This window comes from Equus asinus, chromosome 8 (assembly GCF_041296235.1).
Source record: "Equus asinus isolate D_3611 breed Donkey chromosome 8, EquAss-T2T_v2, whole genome shotgun sequence".
NCBI classification, from domain to species: domain Eukaryota; kingdom Metazoa; phylum Chordata; class Mammalia; order Perissodactyla; family Equidae; genus Equus; species Equus asinus.
Window position 1 is genome coordinate 48966510 of NC_091797.1, and position 21426 is coordinate 48987935.

Below are 21426 nucleotides of genomic sequence, written 5' to 3' on the forward strand. Positions count from 1 at the left end.
ATTTCCTAGGTGGTATGACTGAAATGGGTTCTTTAATTCCTCCATGCCCATTTCTTTTTCTGTAAAGTGAGAGAGTTGGATGATGTCTAAAGACCTATTTCAGGTCTCACACATTAGAATTCTATTATTAAAATCACAGGAACTATTATATACCCCACTATCTATACACAGAGTAAGATCTTGCTTCAGGAAGTACAGACCAAAAAATTGTATGCTTCATGGTATCGCACATTCCCAAACAAAGCATATCAAGCCGTACATAACTGCCACTGAAATAGCTACAGGAAAAACAAACACCACTTCAGTGACCTCACCCAACCTCATTTTATAAACACTGTGAAAACTCCTCTCCACCAAGCTGTTTAAAAAAAGCAAGACTTCGGGTGACTGATGAAGCTTTCTCGGGTCGTTTTAATTACATTTTTAAAAAATAAAGAGCGTTTTGCTGAACTTATTGGCAGATTAATAGAGAAAAGTTGAGCAAGGAGCCTGCCTTCATTGACGAATGAAGTGAGCCATGGCGTTGGGTCTCCTGCACAGGATTTTGGATGGACCTGACGAGCCACACAGATGTCTCTTTAAATTCCGCTCTTTACGTACTGCCCATCATCTGTCTCACTCGGTCTTCCAAGGTAAGTATTGTGTTCAATTATTTGATGTTTTCTAGCGTATTTCTCTGGTTCTCCAGCATTTCAAGAGCCACCTTACAGACAAACAATGTCACCCACTGAATGTAGCTCAATATCACAAATTCACACTCCATATTTTTCACTGTATCAGCGATATCCAAACCCATTCTATCAGAAACACTTTATCCCAGATATCCACTATACAGCTGGCAATTCCAGGATAGAAGGGAATCCTTCAATTGTCCACATGATAGAAATGCTGTTAAAATTTTAATGTATTGGATTTCTGCTTCTATGGATGAAGTATTAAATACACCAAGAAAAGAAGAAGCAGCAGAGGAGAAGGAAAGAGAAGGAAGAAGAAGGGTCGGAAGGAGAAAGAAAATAAGAAAACAGAAATAAATATATAAAAATTTAAAAATAAGATGGTAGATTTAAACCAAATCATACTGATAATTATATGAAATACAAATGATCTACACATTCGAATTAAAAGAGCATCTAAGGAAACCTACAAATAACATCATGCTTAATCGTGAAAGACAACGCTCCAATCTGAATTCATTTACTTTAAATTAATAAGTTTGTTCATCAAAAGCGTTCATAAGTTGGGGCCAGCACAGCGGCATGGCAATTAAGTTCTTGCACTCTGCTTCAGCAGCCTGGAGTTCGCCAGTTTGGATCCCAGGCAGGGACCTAGCACTGCTTACGAAGCCATGCTGTGGCAGATGTCCCACATATAAAAGAGAGGAAGATGTGCACAGACGTTAGCTCAAGGCTAATCTTCCTCAAAAAAAAAGATGTTTATAAGAAAGTGACCTGACAAGCCACAAACTTTACAGCACATAAATACCAGTACCTAGAATACATAAAGAGCTCCTGCAAAAAAATTACAGGCCAATAGCAAAAGTGACAAAAGATACAAACATGTGTTTTACAGAAGAGGAAAAACAAATGGCCAAGAATATATGTAAAGATGCACAATCTCATTAACTATTCAGGAATGCAAATTAAAACCATGAGAAACTACTTTATGCTTACCATAATACCAATGGTAAGTTAGCAAGGATGTTACATAATAGGAATATTTATTCACTACTCATGAGCACTCTTCGGAAAGCAATTGGCATCATCTAACAATGTTGAATATATGCATACCCTACAACCAGTCATTCTCCTTGGGAATATAGCCCAGAGAAACACTTGCTCTGTGAACCAAGACACATGTTCAAGAACGTCCACAGCAACGCTATTTGCAATTACCAAAACCGTAAAAACCTGTCTTAGTTTAGCGTCTCTCAGAAGCAGACCCTGAGGTAAGCATTAAGGTCCCTTAGAAGGAAAAATAAACAGGAAAACTGGTAGAGATGTGGAGTAACACATGGAAGGAAAGACAGTCAGTAAAGGGTATATTCTTAAACCAGTCACTATATGGGTGACTGGCATATCATCTCATGGGGAAATGACGAGAACTGGAATCATCTGAGGGAGCTGAGGTATTTACACCCCAACGCTCAGGAGTCATTGTTTGGGAGCTGCTCCAATGGGCAGCTCTAGCCGGCTGCCCTGTGCATTGGCCAAACAGCTTTCCACAGCTGGAGCCGAGGAAGAGGCCGCAGGCATAGATGCAGATAACAGAATGTGAAAGTTGGTGAGAGTGCCAAGAAAGATCCAAGGGTTGTGGGTGGCTCTGATAGAATCTGCTATACAACTAAAACCCAAAGGACCACTGACATGAAATAGAGCCATGGCAGTACACTCAAACAAAGTAATACTACACAGTAGTAAAAGTAAACGTACTGCCGCCACACACATCACAAAACATATAATGTTAATCGAAAAAAGTAAGTTGCAATAGAAGAAATGTGGTACGATTCCACTTATTTAAACAGTTAAAACATACGAAATAAAGCGATTATTATATAGGGACGCGTGTGGTGAAAATAGGAATGAACACAAGAAAATGATAAACACAATCTAGGATACTGAATTATTTAAAATACATGGAGACAAAGTGTGTGTGTAATAATCACAATAAGAACATTTTTTATTTTGAAAGACAAATTTTAACTGAAAAGGAAAACAATTCATCTGGGGCACAAGCGAGGAGGCATGACGGGGGAGGAAAGAAGATGAATACTGTTCTATGAAGCTGGATGGCGGATACACAGGTAGGTATTTTATTCTTCTTTATTACAGAAATATATGTACACTTTTTACACGTAAAATATTTCAGAAAAGTAAAAGACAAATAAACAATATCAAAATGTTCACGTTAACTATCTCTAAGGGAAGAATAACGAATTTTCCTTTCTTTTTACTTGTCTGTATTTTCTACAATAAACATACATTCCTTTTATTTTAAGAAAACAATGCGAGGTCACTCATGTCCCCATAAACCCTCTTATCTCTAGTCCTAGCTCTGCCGCCTACATACACAGCCAATCCAGAAAAGGAGAGACAACAGTTACTTGATTCCTCACTGTAGTTATTAACTTATTCAGAGATCCCTGGTTTGCTAATTCAGCTGCAAATTTACATTTGCCCACAGGCACTGAAGCCAAAAAAAAAAGTAGGCCAATTCTAAAATAAATCATCCGGTGGGCAATTAAAAACGTAATAAAAATTGAAGGGAAGAGCAAGAATCAGAACACTACAGGTTAAATCCTATTATAACAAATTTCATATGCTTGTTTCTATTTTCTCACAAAGGAATTTAGAATTGGATTCAGGTTATATCAAGCATTGCCTAAAACAACTGAAGTATTTAAAATATAATAAGAGACTCAATATGTTTATAATAATCATAATAACAATTTTTATTTGGAAAGACAAAGCTGAAAAGGGGTAGAATTCACTTCATAAACTACATAATTTCTGAATTTGGGAAGATGGAAGCTCCAATAGGCTTGAAATCACCTATTTGCGTATGCATCAAATGCCTTGTATTGTATATTTTGTCAAACCATAAAAACTACAATCATTGCTCCTGCTCTCAGAAGTGATGTCTATCATACAAGACCGGTTCCACTATTTGAATGCAAATTTAGAATCAATATCAATCACCCCATCAACGCTACAGCAGAATAAATATTCTTCAAGTGTTTGCGAAAACTTACCAATATACTCACTACTAGAATGGAGTGAATCCGTGACACTTTAAAATGTATTTGTTCATTCGATTAGTGGAATCATGTTTTGATGATGTTCTAGTTAGCATGTCTTCCTTTAGGACTCCAAAATCATTACGGTTTATGTATTCATAATCTGAGAGGCCTAAGTGAATAGGCTTGAGGGCCCCAGGAGCACTTAAAAGCTAGTTGGGAAGAAAAGTGCCTGCTCAAATAGCTTTTGCAAAGCATTGGACCGTGAACCGCCTTTGTGAGCTCAGAGAAGCTTGGACGGAAGAGGGCTCCCATAAACGCCTGCGAACCCAACAGCAGGATCAGCCTCTGCGAGTTTCTAGCCTTGACCCCTGACAGCCCATTCCATTTACTCTGTTCTTTTAGTGTGACTGTGTCTAACAAAGGTTGTGCAGGAATGTCCCATGCCCTACAACGTTTATCTCCATCCAGAGCTCTCTTAACAACCAAGCTGGAGCAGCACAACAGACTTTGCACCAAACAATGTCTGAGGAAGAAACAAAGGTGGGAAAAGGGAAGAGGTCCTCAAATTTTGAGGCCTGACAGGGTGCACTTGGTAACTATGTATTTACAAAAGGCAGCATACACATTATGGGAAGAATCTGAGTTCAGAAAAATCCTATAACCTATGAAGGCTGAAAAATGAAAAAAATCAAGACCATCACAAAAATAACCAGTGTCTTTCTTCTACAGCATTTTACTAAACCTGGGGTCCATGTATTACTTTCTGTTTAATAAAAGAAGAAAAGAAAAATATTTTCTGGTTTTCCAATATAAAAAGCCAACTTCAAAGGAGCTTTATAAGTACCATAAGGTGGTATTGTCACCTAGGCAATTTCAAAAGGCCTTTCAAACCACTCTCAGATAACTAATCTGTTATCTGGCAACTCTTATGAGAAAACATCTTTAAAGTGTCCATAAACAATCATTATCTTTAAACAGCATCCTTAAAAACTGAAATCCCTGGATAACACAGATCTGCTTTTCATTTTTACCTCCCTCAGACTCTACTTCAGAACTTCCTCTCAACCTTTCTAATTAAAAAGAAAAAAAATCTTTAAATCAAAAGCTAACGACAGCACGGGTTTTACAAGAGTCTGTAAAAATTCACCTTGCAAAAGATGGGTTTAAAATAAAATCTACCTTTGAATTTAGAGAAAAGGCAAAGAGACGATAAAAGGATATAAGCTTAAATGAGGAAAAATCTTTACATAATCATTTACTTTTCCATTTTAATTAAAGTTGAATTCTAAATGATGCTGAGTTTATTAACAAGATAATTCTTTACAAGTCACTACTGAGCAGGTTCCCGAAGAATTTTATGGTTCGTCAATATCACATGGTAGAGCGTAATCTAAGAATTTAGTGAGTCAATACAATAAAATGCAATCACAATACACCCACACAGTCACCTGAGAACTCCTTTGCAGACTAAGGGAGGTTTCAAGTTACTTTCAACATCACCAATTAAAGCTAAAGCTTCAGCACAGAAGATTCCATGTGCTCCTCAACCTATCTCCTCCCCTTTTCCCAACCAACAGCCCCCTGAAGCACGGTATGTATTTCAAGAGATGAAATTAGAATTTTTATAGCTGGAAAATATTCACAGATCACACAAATACTTATCCATATCAGATACGCAAAATAAATTTTGCATCGCCAAAATTTACTATTTACTAGAGCGCTCTCTTGACCCCAGTGCACACTATTTACTGCAGGCTATTTACAAGGCAGCCTCCACTTCCAAGCTAAGACCTTTACCAAAACACAGTGTAAGGTTTCCAGACTTGCAAAGTCCTGAAACAAATGTCTACTTTAGGCTAAGCATAAATGAGTGAGTGAGTGCGTGCATGGGTGTGGAGGAGGAAAAGAGGGTTGAGGAGATGTGGAGGAAGAAGAAGATATTGAGAGGAAATTCCTCCAAATTCACACGAGAAATGTGGAAATCCAGGAGGCAGTTCAATCTACTACAAAAGCACCACTTAGGTAAGGTGTCTCAAAACATTTATCTCGGAATTCTGCCCGTTCTTGAATAAAATAGAACTTTAAGATGGCAGAAATCGAACACTCCGAGAATTATAACCCAATATTCAGCATTACAAAGCTGGGACACTAGTTTACTTTCTCTAGCGATATATTATTTTAATTTAATATTTACAAAAAAGGAAAGCTAATCAAGTAGCATAACTCGAAATTCTGATATGTTATACAAGGAAATATTTCTGTCAAATGGGAAAACAGCCCTGCAGGGTTCTTTGTCCTCTGAAATTACACTGATATTGACCTCTCCTCTGAGGAAGTTTACCTCTGAAGGCCAGAATCATTCCCTGACTGTGTGCGTGATTCCCACTCTGTCAGCGTTAATGCAAATTTGGCGACTGCTACAACCATTTACGTTAACACCCTCTTTTACACAACTGCTGTTACTTCTGCTAAAAACTCAGCTGTCACGTCTACATTTTTTCTAAGATAATAATCCCTCTAATAGAGTCACCGAAGGGCCACAGCAGAAAAACCAAATGTAGAGAGCACTGAGGGTTGAATAAGGCCATTGTCTGTTTTGGAACAAGAGGGCCGTGTTCATGGTGAAAGCAGAGTACAAACTAGATTAGAGCAAAGACTTAAAATTCAGAAATGAGTCAAAAGTAGCTGAAAACCCACACAAATTTTTAAAACTACAGTTTCTCTGCTTGGCATCATTTTGTATGTTTCCATTACAAAATAAAAATAAGGCGATGATATAAATTTATAAGAGTAGCTCTTTGATGTAAGAACTAGTTTGTTTTTTCAATTTCTCCCGAACACTTAAAATGCCTTTTGGGGAAGTAGAATATCCTTCGTATTTTAAGGACCTCTAAAGTGAATTGGAAATTAATCAACGTAGGTAAGCACTTGACTTTATGCTTTGGCCAAAGATATAAATCATAGTAAAAGAATAATAATATTTTATATTTATATATCTCTAGACAGTTTATTAAGCAGTTTCACATAAATTACCTTACTTAATCCTTACAACAATCCTGTGAGGTAGGTATCATTGGTCTACAATATAGATGAGAACTTAGGTCTCAGCGTAGATGTTTGTTGTGTTTCCGGCGGGCCAGCACCTTTTGAATGCCCTCATGTAGCTGGGTAATTTGGGCTTTTTGAGAACCACTTTCCCAATATAGAACATAAAAAACTCAGTTCTCCAGCTTCCTTTGCAACTAGGGTGACTTAGGTACCACCCATTAGAGTCACCTGGCAAAACTGAGATTCACATCTGAGCAACTTGAGGACAGACGCTACCTACTGGTTTGGATTTGATTTGCTTTTACTAGTCAGGATGGCAACAGAAGTGACCAGCTTAGGGGCCAACACTGGCTGCAAGGAGGAGTTCCCAGGGCAGAACAGCACTACTCCTGGCAGCAGGTACACCAAAGCAGATTTCCTAGTGCAAACCACAGCATCTAGTGCTCAATGGCGTAGCACAGGTGGCAGCAAGTACTTTTAGGCTAGTTCTCTGGCAAGGTTTTGGACACTGTTCCTGAAAACTTACCTATGTGCCTAGTTCTTCAGCCCTCCCAAGAACTTTGCAATACCCTTTCAATAAGTTTCATTCCTGCTTAGGGTCCATTTCTGTTGCTAGCAATTAGGGACTCCAACTTATTTAGCAAGGTTGTCCCACAACATTCATTCTTTTGGGGAAGTGTTCTCTGGGTGAGCAACATTAAGACTGAGTCCTAAGGGATGCATGAGATTCAACCAAGAAATACGGGGGCAGGGAGAGAAATGGCATTCTAGGCAGACGGCCTAGCAATGCAAAGGTGAAGGCAGAAGAGAAGACCAATGAGTTGTGAACGGGGGGGGGGGGGGGGGAGAACATAATGAAATGAGGCAAATAGGTGGGAGGGCACAAGGGCATGGTAGAGCCTGCTCATCTCTGGCCTTGCATATCAGAAAAAAACTTCTTTATTGAGCCAATACAAAAGGAGACAGAAGCAACAGACATTCAAAGTTTTACCCTGAGAAGTTTCAGAGTAAGATTAATAATTACCCAGCGAGGCTGGGTAGGCTTTCAAACCTTTAAAGACAGCGATCATCTTTCCCACATATCTTTTCTTTTCCACGTTGAAATAATCCCAGTTTCTTCAACCATCCAGGTAACATCCCAGCCATAAAGGTCTAGTGGTGGACACACTAGATTTGCTCTGAAGAAACTTGGGTTTGAGCCGCTGTGCTAGACTGACTTACATGATCTTAGGGAAATTACTTCTATTACCTGGGAAGGCTACCCACATCCATAAAATACAGAAGAATCTGCTGCGCTCCATATCTCATAGAAGTCTTCTAAGGTTCAAACGAGTCAAGAGATGAGGGAGCTCTAAACAGCACTAGGTATTGTTAGTAGGGAGTAATTGTGGTGGGGATCACAATAGTTGTTACCGCTATAGTATGGTCTCCTAACCGATAAATAGGAATGTCAGTGTGTTGCAGTTGTCAGTACTCCTCATGTGTCCAGAACTGAATAGAGTATTTTAAAAGTAGTTTGTCACAAGAAAAACGTTTGTAACTATGTGAGGTGACGGATGTTAACTAAACTTACGGTGGTAATCATTTCACAATATGTACAAATATCAAATCATTATGTTGTATACCTTAAACTTGTACAATGTTATATGTCAATTATATCTCAATAAAACAGAGGGGAAAAAACTCAGCAACGGTCGAACTTTTAGAATGACCATGCTATCGTTTCTGGGCCTCCTCACTAAATAGTAGTTGTCAATGAAAAGTCATTCAGAGAGAAACACTGAAAATAAATGACCTGACAATAATAGTTGGGTTTATTAAAAGTTTTCTATATGTCAGATACTGTTCTAAGTGCTAATAAAAATTTAGAAATAGGCCCAGCCCAGTGGCACAGCAGTTAAGTTTGAACGTTTTGCTTCAGCAGCCTGGGGTTCACCAGTTCAGATCCCAGGTGCGGACCTAGTACTGCTTGGCAAGCCATGCTGTGATGGGCGTCCCACATATAAAGCAGAGGAAGATGGGCACAGATGTTAGCTCAGGGCCAGTCTTCCTCAGCAAAAAGAGGAGGATTGGTGGCAGATGTTAGCTCAGGGCTAATCTTCCTCAAAAAAAAAAAAAATTTATTTTTTAAATAACAGTAGTTTTACCAATGCAAAGTACTTTGTGATTTATCTTTCTAATTCTAAACTATTTTAGGGTAAGTTGACATGAATTTTTTAGCTCCCATGGTTTTGACCTTAAATGTACTCACAATCTGGAAGACATAAATAAATATACTACAGCATAATACATTATTATAAGAGGTGAACCATCTTTTTCAGAAGGAAAGAGACTTTGTCTTAGTCATCCCTGTATCACTAGCATCTAGTGCCAGTGCCTGAAATACAGTAGGCAAGAAGTACATTTTTGATGGCTGCTTGAATGCATGTATGATGTACAGATTGTCACAAAAGAGCACAGAGGGCATAAAAATAAATTTTTGTTGTAAAATAAAAATAAGTATAAATATAAAAAATATTTTTATTATAAATATTAAAATAATAATAGCGATAGCTAACATTTGTCACCACGCTTATGTGGTCCTATGGTCCTAAGACCTCATACTTAATGCTTCACATGGATCAACTCAGATAGTAACTAATGGCTGAGCAGTGGGTAGGGGGTTGGGGAAGATGTCACGGGAAAAGTGCTGCGTATTTAAGGATGACTCGGCTGTCACAATTAAAACAAGGTAATGTTTATCTTCCTCACTTGCACCTGGCCAAATCATTCTCCCAACTGGGATGTTAGGAATAATTTGATAAATTACGAAATGAATTCCTAGAAACCAATCTAGTCTGGCCATCTATGCAGCCAAATCCATGATGACCAAGTTTGAAATGTTTCGTTTAATCCTCAGTATATCTGCCCACAGAACAGTATGGAGATGGTACATTTAAAATATTAAATAAAATGACTACTTTGCCTTCACTAATTGAGGTAGGCCATACTGCAATGCCCAACAGCAACAGCTCTGGGATTCACAGGGTTTAGAAGCAAACTTTAGAGATTTGCCTAAGCCATCCCTACTACACATGGAAATCCATCACATCTAGTAAAAAATAATAATAACTTACATGACATTTCACAGCTCACCTCAGAAGGGCACTGTCATGTTTAACAACTCTCCCAGACTGTGAGGAAAGCAACTTCGACCCAAATTCAAAGAGGTGGGCATGAGTTTCCAGAAAGCAAAATATGTAGTCTGTAAGTGACAAGACAACGTTGAGCCAACACCTCGAAATGGAAGTAGAAGAGAGCGTTAAGAAATGACAGCAATACTAAGACTTATGTCACAAGAGAAGCAGTTCCAAGAACTGTTTCATCTATTAAACTGATACCCAACTCCTCAAGTATCTTCAGAACTTAACTTGATCATGCCCTGATCTTCCTTTACGTTTTCATTCAGATTAGTTGAGCATGTAAATGAGTTTTGAGCGTAATGTCCTAGGGTGAACAAGACTGGAAAGAATGGGAATAGGTCCATCAGGAAAGGAAATGTGGAGAAGGGCAATCCTGGAGATTCTTTGATCCTCAAGGTAAGGGCACCAGAAAGGTGACTAAGATTAGCGGCAGTAAGAAGTCAGCTGGAAGCACTTTGCATTTAGATTCTTCCTTGGAAGTGTGCCCACTCATGACAAAGGCAAGGAAAGGCAGCAAGTGTGAGCAGAACTTTAATATAAACAGTGTTTGCTTTCTCAGTTCCAATGTGCAGTCCTCCTATTTCTGCATCCTTGTACTGTGCTTTTAAAACGTGGAAAACCTAGTGATACAGTCTTGACTCACACTTAACTTGTTTTCTAGGATATCCTTATATTATATTTTGCCTTATTTGCACAAAGATTTCATTCACCACTTTGCAATCTTTTGATTCATTTTCTTCCCTCTTTACTGTTCTTCACTTTTCTTTGTATATTGTATTTATGTGAATGTGTGTACGTATAAAATTATTCTATGTATTTACGTGCAATCCAAAACTAAATCTGACTCTAGCGGTTTAAAGTTAGGTAAACTCGACATTAAGTACCAGATCTACAGACTACTGAACTGAACAGTATTACTATTTCAGTGTCTAAATTTTCACCATTACAATAGTTTTCAAACTTTAAATATCCTTAATTTTCCAGGATTTCTTCCCAAAGCCATTATTTCCTACCATCATTCTAGTTGTAAGCTTCATAAAAGATCCAAATATAAGTCACAGGCCCCAGTATCTGCAAATCAACGTCATCCACTGGCCATTTATTTCTAAAAATAACTTCAGTTAACATTTATTTTATTCATCAGTTTAGGTGGTAGAGCTAAGAGATGATACTCAGAACCCAGACTCTGCAATCTGCAAAGAAACGATTTTACGTCCAAACAATTGCTTCCTGCCAGTGGACCGCGGGAGTACAGCCTTGGGAATTTAAATGACCGATTCACCCAGGGAAAGAAAGCTTATTTTTAGCAAGTAGGGGGGAAAAAAAAAGTTGATTTAATTTATCTTACTGCCTGTGAATCTACTTTGGAAAGGAGAAATAGAGTTTGATTAATTAGATTAGCAAATTCAGCAAGTTGTTTACTCAGTTGGGTGAATCAATGTTCCCCTGAATTTAGTTTAGCTTTATTTTATGCTTTCAAATCCATCCAGTAGGTAAGATGTTGAAAGCCAGAAGCCTTTCTATCCCACAGTTCTTTCAAATATCTTTTCACATGTTAATTTGATCTTTTTGTGGTTGGCGGCAGCCATATTTCACAGTCCCTCCGTCTCCCCTTCCATCCCCCATCCCAGCAGAAGGATAACACACATATAGATGACAGAAAATGACAGATAATAGAAGTTGACTACACTGCTCCATTCTTATTTTTATGCTTCTCAGTTTTTAGCATTTCTCCTTTCCTGCTGACTTTAGTTTCAATTTTATTTCCACCCAATATTAAAATCTAAAAGGAAATAAGGAGCTTTCTCTATTAATGACAGCATATTTTAAGATTAGTGTTAGAAAAGAATTATTAGAGCAAATTGCTTTATTTAAAAAAAATAGTTGCTCAAATTTTTGCTAGTTTTTCTTTCTTCATTCTTTTAATTATCTGTCTTCCTTAGGAAGTTTCTTTCATCTGACTTGCTACACAAAATCATTCCTGGTTCATTTGTTACTGAGATTTGCAGGAGCACAGCTGTTCAGACAATGTACTTGCCTATGAAAGCCTCGGAAATTGGGAAAGATAATCAAATTAAAATTCCAGCTATATGATCTTTTAGCCAAGTGCAGACGATTTTGATATTTTCTATCTAAAACATATTAAAATAAAAAGGACAAGTTCTGCAGCATCATAGACTACATTTTTTCATTAATGACTTGGATGACATGTTCAAAAGGAGAAAAACCTATTAATTCAGCAATAAATCAAACATACTTTTCTAGAAGAGATTTTTTTTTTTTTTTAATTAAAAATATCTGAAGATCCAAGAGAACAGAAAGGCTTGAGATCCTAACAGTTGGGGACCATTGGAGATTATTTGGCTCAAAGTGACAGGCATAAAATATGAGTGCTGGTGACCTGGACATAAGAGTGTTGAGTGGCTTCTGATAAACACCAGACATCATTGATTTTCAGCTAAAGGTGGAACTAGAAGTGCTTTTATTCAAAGGCTGCAAAAAATCACCTTCTCCAAGGAAATTTACATCTCTCTGGTTCTCTGACAATGAAAAAGACTACAAGATCACGGTCTCCCTCGAACCAATGAGGCATATGCCACTGGCCTTGAAATTCGAAAGCAGGGAGAGAAAAATCAAAAGTGGAATGTGTTCCCCCTTCTCAATTTGCTCCTTTCCCCTCTCGGACACATCTATATACTGGCTGACCTAGCAGAGCTATAAAGATTTCTTAGACCAAACAGTTTATTTTAATACTTTTTGGATTACACTGAAAATAATGCCACCTCCATAGATAAGGGTTGTGTTTTCCAACCAAAGGATGAGCATCCTCTTCTTACCAGCCGCCCAAGACCCCCACCTCCAGTCAGTTGCCATGTCCCATTTAGAATCCACCTCCTAAATATCTTCCGACGCCAGCCATTTTCCTGCATTCCTACAGCCACTCCCCTAGTTAGGGCTGCTGTTAGCTCCCAGCCAGATTACAGCAGAAACCTCCTCACTGATCTGCCTTCAAGTCTGCCTCACCCAATCCATTCTTCACACACCAGCCAGTCTGATCTTTCTAGGAAGCAAGTCTCCTACGGATATTAAAATGAATTCCGAACCCCTGAAGGTAGGTCAAAGCGTGTTGAGGCTCTGCACAATGCCCCAGCCCAATTTCTCTGCTTCCACCTCACACTCCACAATTCAGCCAGGTTAAACTGCCTTTCATTTTTAACACCAAGACACTCACCTTGGGCTTTGGCACATACTCCTGTGAACGCCTGTAACACCCACCCTGTGCCATCTTCCCTCACTCCCTTCCTTTGACTTACTCTTGCTCTTCATCAAGTCTCTGCTTAGACACCACTTTCTTCAAGAAGTCTTTCCTCTAAGTCTGGGATAGATAACCCACCTAGACTCTCCTGTGGCGCCCTGTGTTTACCCTGTCAGAGCATTTCTCATACAACACTCCACTGCTATTCCTATTTGTCTATATCCCCCTAGAATGGATGCTCCATGAAGACAATGGCTGAGCCATGTAGAGTTCGGCATCAAATTCCCAAAGCCAGAGCCTAGCAGAGGGCCTGGCTCTTCATTAAGTGTTCAAATAAATATTGATTGATGAAGTCTTCACTCAAACAGTCCCGGAAGTCTCCATGGCAAGTGTTTTTCTAGAAATGGGCTGCAAAGAGGGTCTCTCTTTTAAAAGTTTCCTGAAATTTAACCAACAAGAGGAGCATTTAGTAGGTGTTTAATAAATATTTGTTACTGGATAAAGGAACGAATGGGGAGACAATGCTACTAAGGTATATGATGAAGTGGAGGGTTTTTTAATTAAAACTACTGGTCAGCCACTGAAGAGGGGGCCAGAACATGTAAATCCAGTTATGCAGGTCATACAGATGCTGAGTCTAAGTAGTTTTCTTACCTCACCAAGCGCAAGGTGACCCAGATTCAGTATTCTAATTGTTTGCTGTTGTTCTTATTTTTATTTACACCACTGGCCACCACTCTTCTGACGTCAGCCCTACATAAAGCCAGTTTAGAAAGGACAACACTGAGGACACCATTAGTCTTGCTCGGACCCCCAAGTCAAAATGCTAAAATGAGAAACTCTCCAAGTTCACCCCTAGTTCTCTTAATTCTAAACAAACAAAGAAAGAAAGCTATATCGTAGAGGATCTTTCTCCAATGATTCTGTGCTATTTTGGCCGTCACCCGGCCCTATACTGAATTTTGTTTAAGCTTCCCTGATAATTTGCTGGAATGTGATGAAATAGCTCCTCGGGCCACTTTTGGTCCGTATTTACTATCTCCCCCAGGCAAGAACTGAGATCTGGGTGTAGATATTTACTAGAAAAAAAACTGGTAGTCAGAATCTGCCTTCACCCCTTCAAAAACACCCAATGCTTACAAGAGAAAATCCAAGCCACTCTGTCTGGGGGGATTAACAACCCTTGTAGAGTCTCTACACACCACATCTCCATGCCATCCCCAGCCATTCCCAGCCCTTGCGTCCTATACTCCAGGCATACTACCCACGGATCTCCACACCTTCCTCTGTGCTCTGCACAGGCTCTTCCCTTTGCTTGGAATGTCACCATTCTAGTCTCATTCCTTACCCTCTCCCTGTGCCTGGCACTCTCCCCATCCCTAAGCAGAATCAATTAGTCCCTCCTCTGTCCGTTTCCTTACCTCTTAACACATTAGATACTGCAATTACTACTCAGGTATCATCTCCCCTACCAAGCTGAGAGCTGCTTATAAGCAGACACCACATCTTATTCATGTTTATATCTTTGGTATATAAAATAAAACCTAGCACATGGTAGTCAATGAACGGTTATTTAATGACTGAACCTGCTTCATCTCTGCCTGCAACTGAGGCCATGCAATAAAATGATCAGAATACGACTGTAACTCCATCCATCACGATTCTATGCATCATAAACATCTAGAGAAAACCAAAATGCAAGTACTACGATTTACTTGCTATGTAGATTCAGGCTAAGTTACCAGACTAATTGTCACGATGACAAGCAAATGGCTCAGCCTCTGACAACATAACCTTGAACTGTTCTTCCAACTTGATCAGGAGTTGAAAGCAATTCAAAAGAGAATGTTTAGAGATTTTAAGTGACACTAGCTGTCCAGCCTTTTTAATATTTGCTCAGCAACTATTTGCTAAATACCAGCAATATGCTTGGCTTGCCTTGGTAGTAAAGGACAACTGAGTTGTGTTAGAAAAGATCCCTGACCTTAATTTAAGAGCTTTCCAGTCTGGTAAACGAACTAAGACAACTATAAGGCATTATTTATAGCTGTCATGTGAGTGGTATAACTGAAGGATTGTTGGAGGAGGATGAAGACAAGTTTTTTGTTTTGTGGCCTTTTATTACACATTGCTAGTAGGACGGTAAGTGTGGTCTAAGATGACGATCTTGGCTCTTGTAGGCCCAGGTTTGCACAGTTTGTTTAGCTGTATTTCTTTCAATAGCAATTCAGAAGCTGGAGAGTGAAGGTGCCCCCACCGGGAGGGGAAAGGAGGGTAGGGAGGTCTCACAGCTCTTGCAGGTCTTCCTCCAAGGCTAGATGGCTTACGGTTGAGAAGTCTTGGGGAAAAATAGTTTAAATTCAGTAAGCTTCAAGATGAAGCTCTGACGCAAAACGCATCTCCTCCCAGAACATATCTCATGAGGACTGGCCTCGTCCACTTCCAGAGCCAATTATTTACTCACACATAGGAGCTCCCCGGACCTACATTACTGGGACACTGCCCCTGCCTTCAAGGATCTCTCTCCTTCATTCTCAAGGTCTAATGTAGCTGTATTTACTTTTATTTGTCTTCATTACACTTGTTATTGTAAATCTTCTTCTTCAGTGTATGTTTCAAGTTAAAATTTAAAAAACTAAGCCACTAATTATGCTTTCTAATATTTCTCTGGTCCCATTTCTCACCAATCCAACATCCCCATGATACACACTCGCAAACTCAAGTTCTCTCTCTACCTTATATAGTGTGTACCAGAGTGCATTTGCTTGAAATCTAGAAATGTCCAAAGTCTCACTCAACCTCAAAAGGCTACCTTTCTCTGGGGACCACACAAATAGTCAGTGCTCAAAGCCAAGTATATTCAAAATGACTTCTGATATTTCAGAACAAAGGATTCATAGCCAGGAGTTCAGGGATGACTCCACCATTTGAAACTGTACGAAAAAATCTTATGTGCACATGAATATATGGATTTTTTCTTGGGGCAAAGTTCCATTGCTTTCAAGAAATTCTCATAGGGGCCTGTGAAACACACACACACACACACACACACTCCTAAATAAACGAAATCCTGCTAGTTTCAATGAAGAAAATATTTTTCTATACTAATATGACACAATATCCATTTGTCTAATGAAATACGTCAAAATCTTTTCCCATGCCTCTTCATTTAAACTATGATTAAAAGATCCATGTTAGCAGGCGAGTACCAGAACAGAGATGCTACGAGAAGAGGTAGCAAAGAAAAAGGGAAAAAGCCCCCAAATGATTTACGCCTGAAAAACTTGAATCATGGAAAAGATATGCAAAAAAAAAAACAGTAGGTCACGGTGACTTGACATTCAGAAATAAGCAGCAACATTTTGTTCCTAGTAACCTATAAACAACCCTACAGTCTTGAATTTCATCACTACCCTACAAAAGGTTACTCAACAACCTCAGCGTTTCTCAAATACTACAACACAGCTAGAGAACAACATGAGTGTGTCTGCCATACAATCTCTTAAAACTAACACTGGAAGACGACATTAAGAACAAAAAGCTACATTTCACTCCAAAAATTAACTAGGAGAATTTACACCTAACAATGAAGTGGTATGATATCCTGTGAAAAGAAACATTTAGGTTTTTTAAATAAATTAAATATATAAGGCTAAAATAGGTCTTTACCTCCAACACAATTTGTATGGCACAGGGTGTATCAAAACAGGAATATGTATGTGAAGAGTCCATTTTCAATTTGTCCTGCATTTTGCTCTGACGTAACCAGTGGTGACTTATTTGCTCTCATTCTCTACTTCTTCCACATCTTTTTCTGAAGAAAGGCAGATGGAAATGTCTCTCTTCTGGTTCTCTATTATTTGCTGCTGTAGTTTCCATCTGTGGTGCTAAGATGCGGCCCTTATTTTATCCTGGACACCAATCAACTTTCCTTTCTTCACACTCCTTGAGCTCTTCTCAACAGCTCCACATGGGAATCTCTGGGTTGTTTCAAACATATCCGACACTTCTTTCTGATTAGTTACGTTAGTGACAAACTCTTTCGCACCAACTGCCTAGGGTCACTCGGAGGCACTTGATTGGAAAAGCACTGTTTCCCATCCAATATTGTGGTAGCTCTACAGCTCCCACTTCCATTCTGCCAGGGGTAGCACATGGTTGAGAGGAACTACATCCTTAACATTTTACCAGAGATTGTCTTTAACATCCATATGCTTGAGTTGCTCCCACATGGGTTCTCATGCCTAAAGAACATTAATATCAGTGACAATCCTGTAAAAACTAATGTTGCAAGCCAGCTCTGGTGGCTAGTGGTTAAGTTCAGGACGCTCCGCTTCAGCAGCCCGGGTTCGGTTCCTAGTCACAGACCTACACTACCCAGCTGTCAGCGGCCATGCTGTGGTGATGGCTCACATACAAAAGAAAAAGAGGAAGACCGGCAGTGGATGTTAGCTCAGGGCGAATCTTCCTTAGTGAAAAAACAAAACAAAAATTAAAAATGTTGCTATTTTAAAATCCTGAGCATTTATATCACAGAATGGACATAATCCCAGATCTGCCATTTATTACTGGTGTGACTTTTGAGCAACCTCTCTGAACCTCACGTTCCTCATCTGTAAAATGGGACAAAAACCACCTTCCTCGCCAGGTTGTAATTAAATCTGATAATCTATATGAAAAGTTTAGCAGAGACACTGGCTACCCCAAAGCCAGTGCCCACAATTGTCAGCTATTTCTTTATTCTGATAGCAAAGTCTTAAATATCTGTGGATAGGAGTGAACATTAGCATGCAATTGCTGTGCATTTTTTTAGGGGAATGGAAATAATTTACATTTTAAGAGCAAGCAAGTATTCTTGTTCAAAAATATCAAGGGCATATTGTGACAAGCCCCTGGTCTGGAGGAATATCAGACTCTTCTGGCTCATTCTTTCTCCCAGTTTTCTTTTTTCTTCCCCCCTCTGTAAATGAAAATAGCACATGGGAGAATGTTCTGTAAACACTATAGCAAGGCAACAACCACTGATAAGGACCGCAGACGAAGGCCTGGGGGCAAACTGGTTGCTACATCTAACCTCTTGAAAAGACTGATTCAAGATTTAAATTGTGGCAGCCATGTGAGAAACACACGTGGTTTTCAAATATCTGAGTTCCATTGTGCTGTCCTTGGTAAAAGCCACGCAGACCAAGGGAGCTGACACGTTCAATAGAACACAGGGGCCTCCATTGTATCTGAGACCCCTCTAGGTATTTTAAGCACCAGAAACCAAATACGCAAATAAAGACAAAGAAAAGCTCACTATCTGCCCATGCCTTGTCTTGCCAAAAAAATAGAATCGATTGTTTTTTTCAAAAAAATAAGTCTGTCATAGGATGACTGTGGACTTATTTAGCCCATTCAGCAGGATTTTTCACTAAGCTACAATGCAAAAGATTTATTTTGTCATTGTCCAAAGCAAACAATTGAAGAAACTCAGCCCAGTGCAGAATCCCCAGGAGAAGCAATCTACAATTTAATTAGTGAATAATGGAGGCAATTTCAATACAATTCCAGGCATTTTTTAAAGTAATATTTGAACAGACATCTGCCGCATCTACTAAGTGTTTAGGCAAAGCATAATCATCCCTGATCGGATGAGACGCCCAGGGTCACGAACAAGACTGTCTATTGTTAGGGCAAGACCCATCATTTAAAAGAAAACTCCAGAATCCACCTTCTCAACACCTACCCCTTCCCCCCCAATAAAGAGAGAGGATAGATAAATAAAGAAAGAAAATATTAGTCAGAGTCTTTTGAAGTGGAAAAACAGCAACAGAAAGGATTTAAGGGCACCAGTACGAAACTGTAATTCTGACTCCTTCATTACCTCTCCTCTATGACCACTTGAATTTCTTCATTTATAAAATGCAATATTAATGTCTACGTTGCATGAGTTTTGAATATTAAGTGAGAATATTTATAATAAAACACCATATAAATGTTAGTTGAAGATGGTGAAATGTCAAAGAAATGGAGACTACAAATCAAATTAGTGATATGTCACTATTGCGCCTTCTACCATAAGAATTCCCTATTTCAGCTTTATAGATTCATTTGTATATACAAAATATTCTGCCACCAGAGTTTCGGTTTTGCAAGATGAAAAGAGATCTGGAGATGGATAGCGGCGATGGCTGACGACAAAGTGACTATACCTACTGCCACTGAACTCTACACTTAAAAATGGTTACGATGGTAAATTTTATGTTATGTGTATTTTACCATAGTTTTCTTAAATTATTAAAAAATATTTACCATGATACAACCCCCTAGTAGTAGAAAAGAGTCCTCTTCCTTTAGTCTGTAACTTGGTCAGTTGAAGAAGCCAAGAAAACAGGCTGAAGATACCCGATGTGCTATATAGTATGAGCATATTGCAAAGGCGTGTGCAAATTCTGGGACCTTAGCCAAGCTTTCAGAAAGGGCCATTTATTGTTTTTACCTTTTGTTAACTCCAAACAAAACAAATTTCAAAATAAAGTTACTGGTACGTTGGTTGGCAAGCCCTCAAACTCCTATGGTTTGTACACCGTAAGGCACAGGAATGGCACTTGTACTAGTGAATATGAATATTCACAATATGAATTATTCACTAGTTTACATGTGAAAATGTTCAACAGACTCCCAATGTATGCTGCAACACGTGTATTAAAAATAAGAAAAACCCACAAAAGACAAACAAGAATCCATATTATAGCTCATAAACTTATAGAGAGGGTGAACGTTCCTGTTCTTGGTGCACTTAGATGGGCCACATGAATCCACGCATGATTACAGATCCAGACAAAGAAAAAACTCAGAGTGGAAGAAGGGAGACACAGTTCGGTGTCATACTTAGTGAAAGCAATTCCCAGGAGTCCCAGCCCTGTTACCACCAGCTGGGTTACCTGGTAGAAATCACCAAAACTTTCTAGGCCTCAGTCTTTGCGTTTGTGAAATGACTGGGTACAAGTGGAGGACATCGAAGTCCCCGTTTGGTGCTAGCTCTCTGACTCTTTGCACTAGTCTGAGCTTCGTCAGAGAGGTCTAATAACACAATATAGTAGCCCATCTGCTATAGACAGAATGTTTGTCTCTCCTCAAAATTCATATGTTGAAACTTAATCCCCAATGTGATGGTATTAGGAGGTGGGGCCTTTGGGAGATGATTATGTCATGAGGGTGCATGACATTCCTCATCAATGGGTTAGTGCCCTCAAAATTATAGGAAACCCCAGTGAGCTCCTTCCACCATGGGAGAAGACAGCCGTCTATGAACCACGAAGCAGGCCCTTATCAGACATCAAATCTGCCCATACCTTGATCTTGGATTTCCCAGCCTCCAGAACTGTGAGAAATAAATTTCTGTTGTGCAAGCCACCTAGTCTATGATATTTTGTTATTGCAACCTGAGACACCATCCTCTATGTATTCAAGGAAAAGAAATAATACGAAAAACAACTATACATGAAAGGATGCCAGGGAGATGGCAAAGAAGAATCTAAAGGGTCAAAGCTAGGCACAAACAGCTCAGAAAAACACCATGAAAAAGATCATTGCAGGGGCCAGCCCAGTGGTGTAGTGGTTAAGTTGGCACACTCTGCTTCAGTGGCCCAGGGTTCACAGGTTCAGATCCCAGGAGTGGACCTATGCACCACTCATCAAACCATGCTGCGGCAGCATCCCACATACAAAATAGAGGAAGATGGGCATAGACGTTAGCTCAGGGCCAATGTTCCTCAGGGGAAGAAAAAAAAACCCACTGCAGCAAAGATAAATAGCACAGGCCCAATTGGTGAAATGTTAAAGCAACACAGACTCAGCCTCTGGCTGCAGTGTTGAGCACAGCACTGGTCCTGCCACCTGGAGCTATCTCAGCAGTCAGTGGAAACCTCACCAGCCACAAGAGCTGGGGGCAGAATTGCCACCTAGCCCTGCAAACTCTGCAAACTGTCTCCTCTTTTGGAACGTAGATTACAATGGTACTAATTTAAAGTAAACAGGTGAGGGGAGACTATGTAATTAGATTATCATGAAACAACATTTCTTTACATACTCTGTGTTTTAAACTAAGGTGTTAATACTGCTGTAAAATAATTATTTTAATCCAGTTCAAAATGGAACATTTCATAACACTAAAGAGGACTAGCAAATCCTTTACAATAAAACAACTGAGACACTTAAAA

General features: G+C 39.2%; 2 long non-coding RNA genes across 3 annotated transcripts in view; one reads left to right on the forward strand and one right to left on the reverse strand.

Moving 5' to 3' along the window:
• LOC139045987 (uncharacterized) overlaps positions 1 to 21426 on the reverse strand; it is a 366411-nt gene that overhangs the window by 299971 nt on the left and 45014 nt on the right. The gene's annotated exons all lie outside the window — the stretch shown is intronic.
• LOC139045989 (uncharacterized) lies at positions 494 to 19460 on the forward strand. The gene is made up of 3 exons (XR_011505568.1): positions 494 to 632; positions 2689 to 2800; positions 19344 to 19460. It is a non-coding gene; the product is annotated as an uncharacterized lncRNA (long non-coding RNA).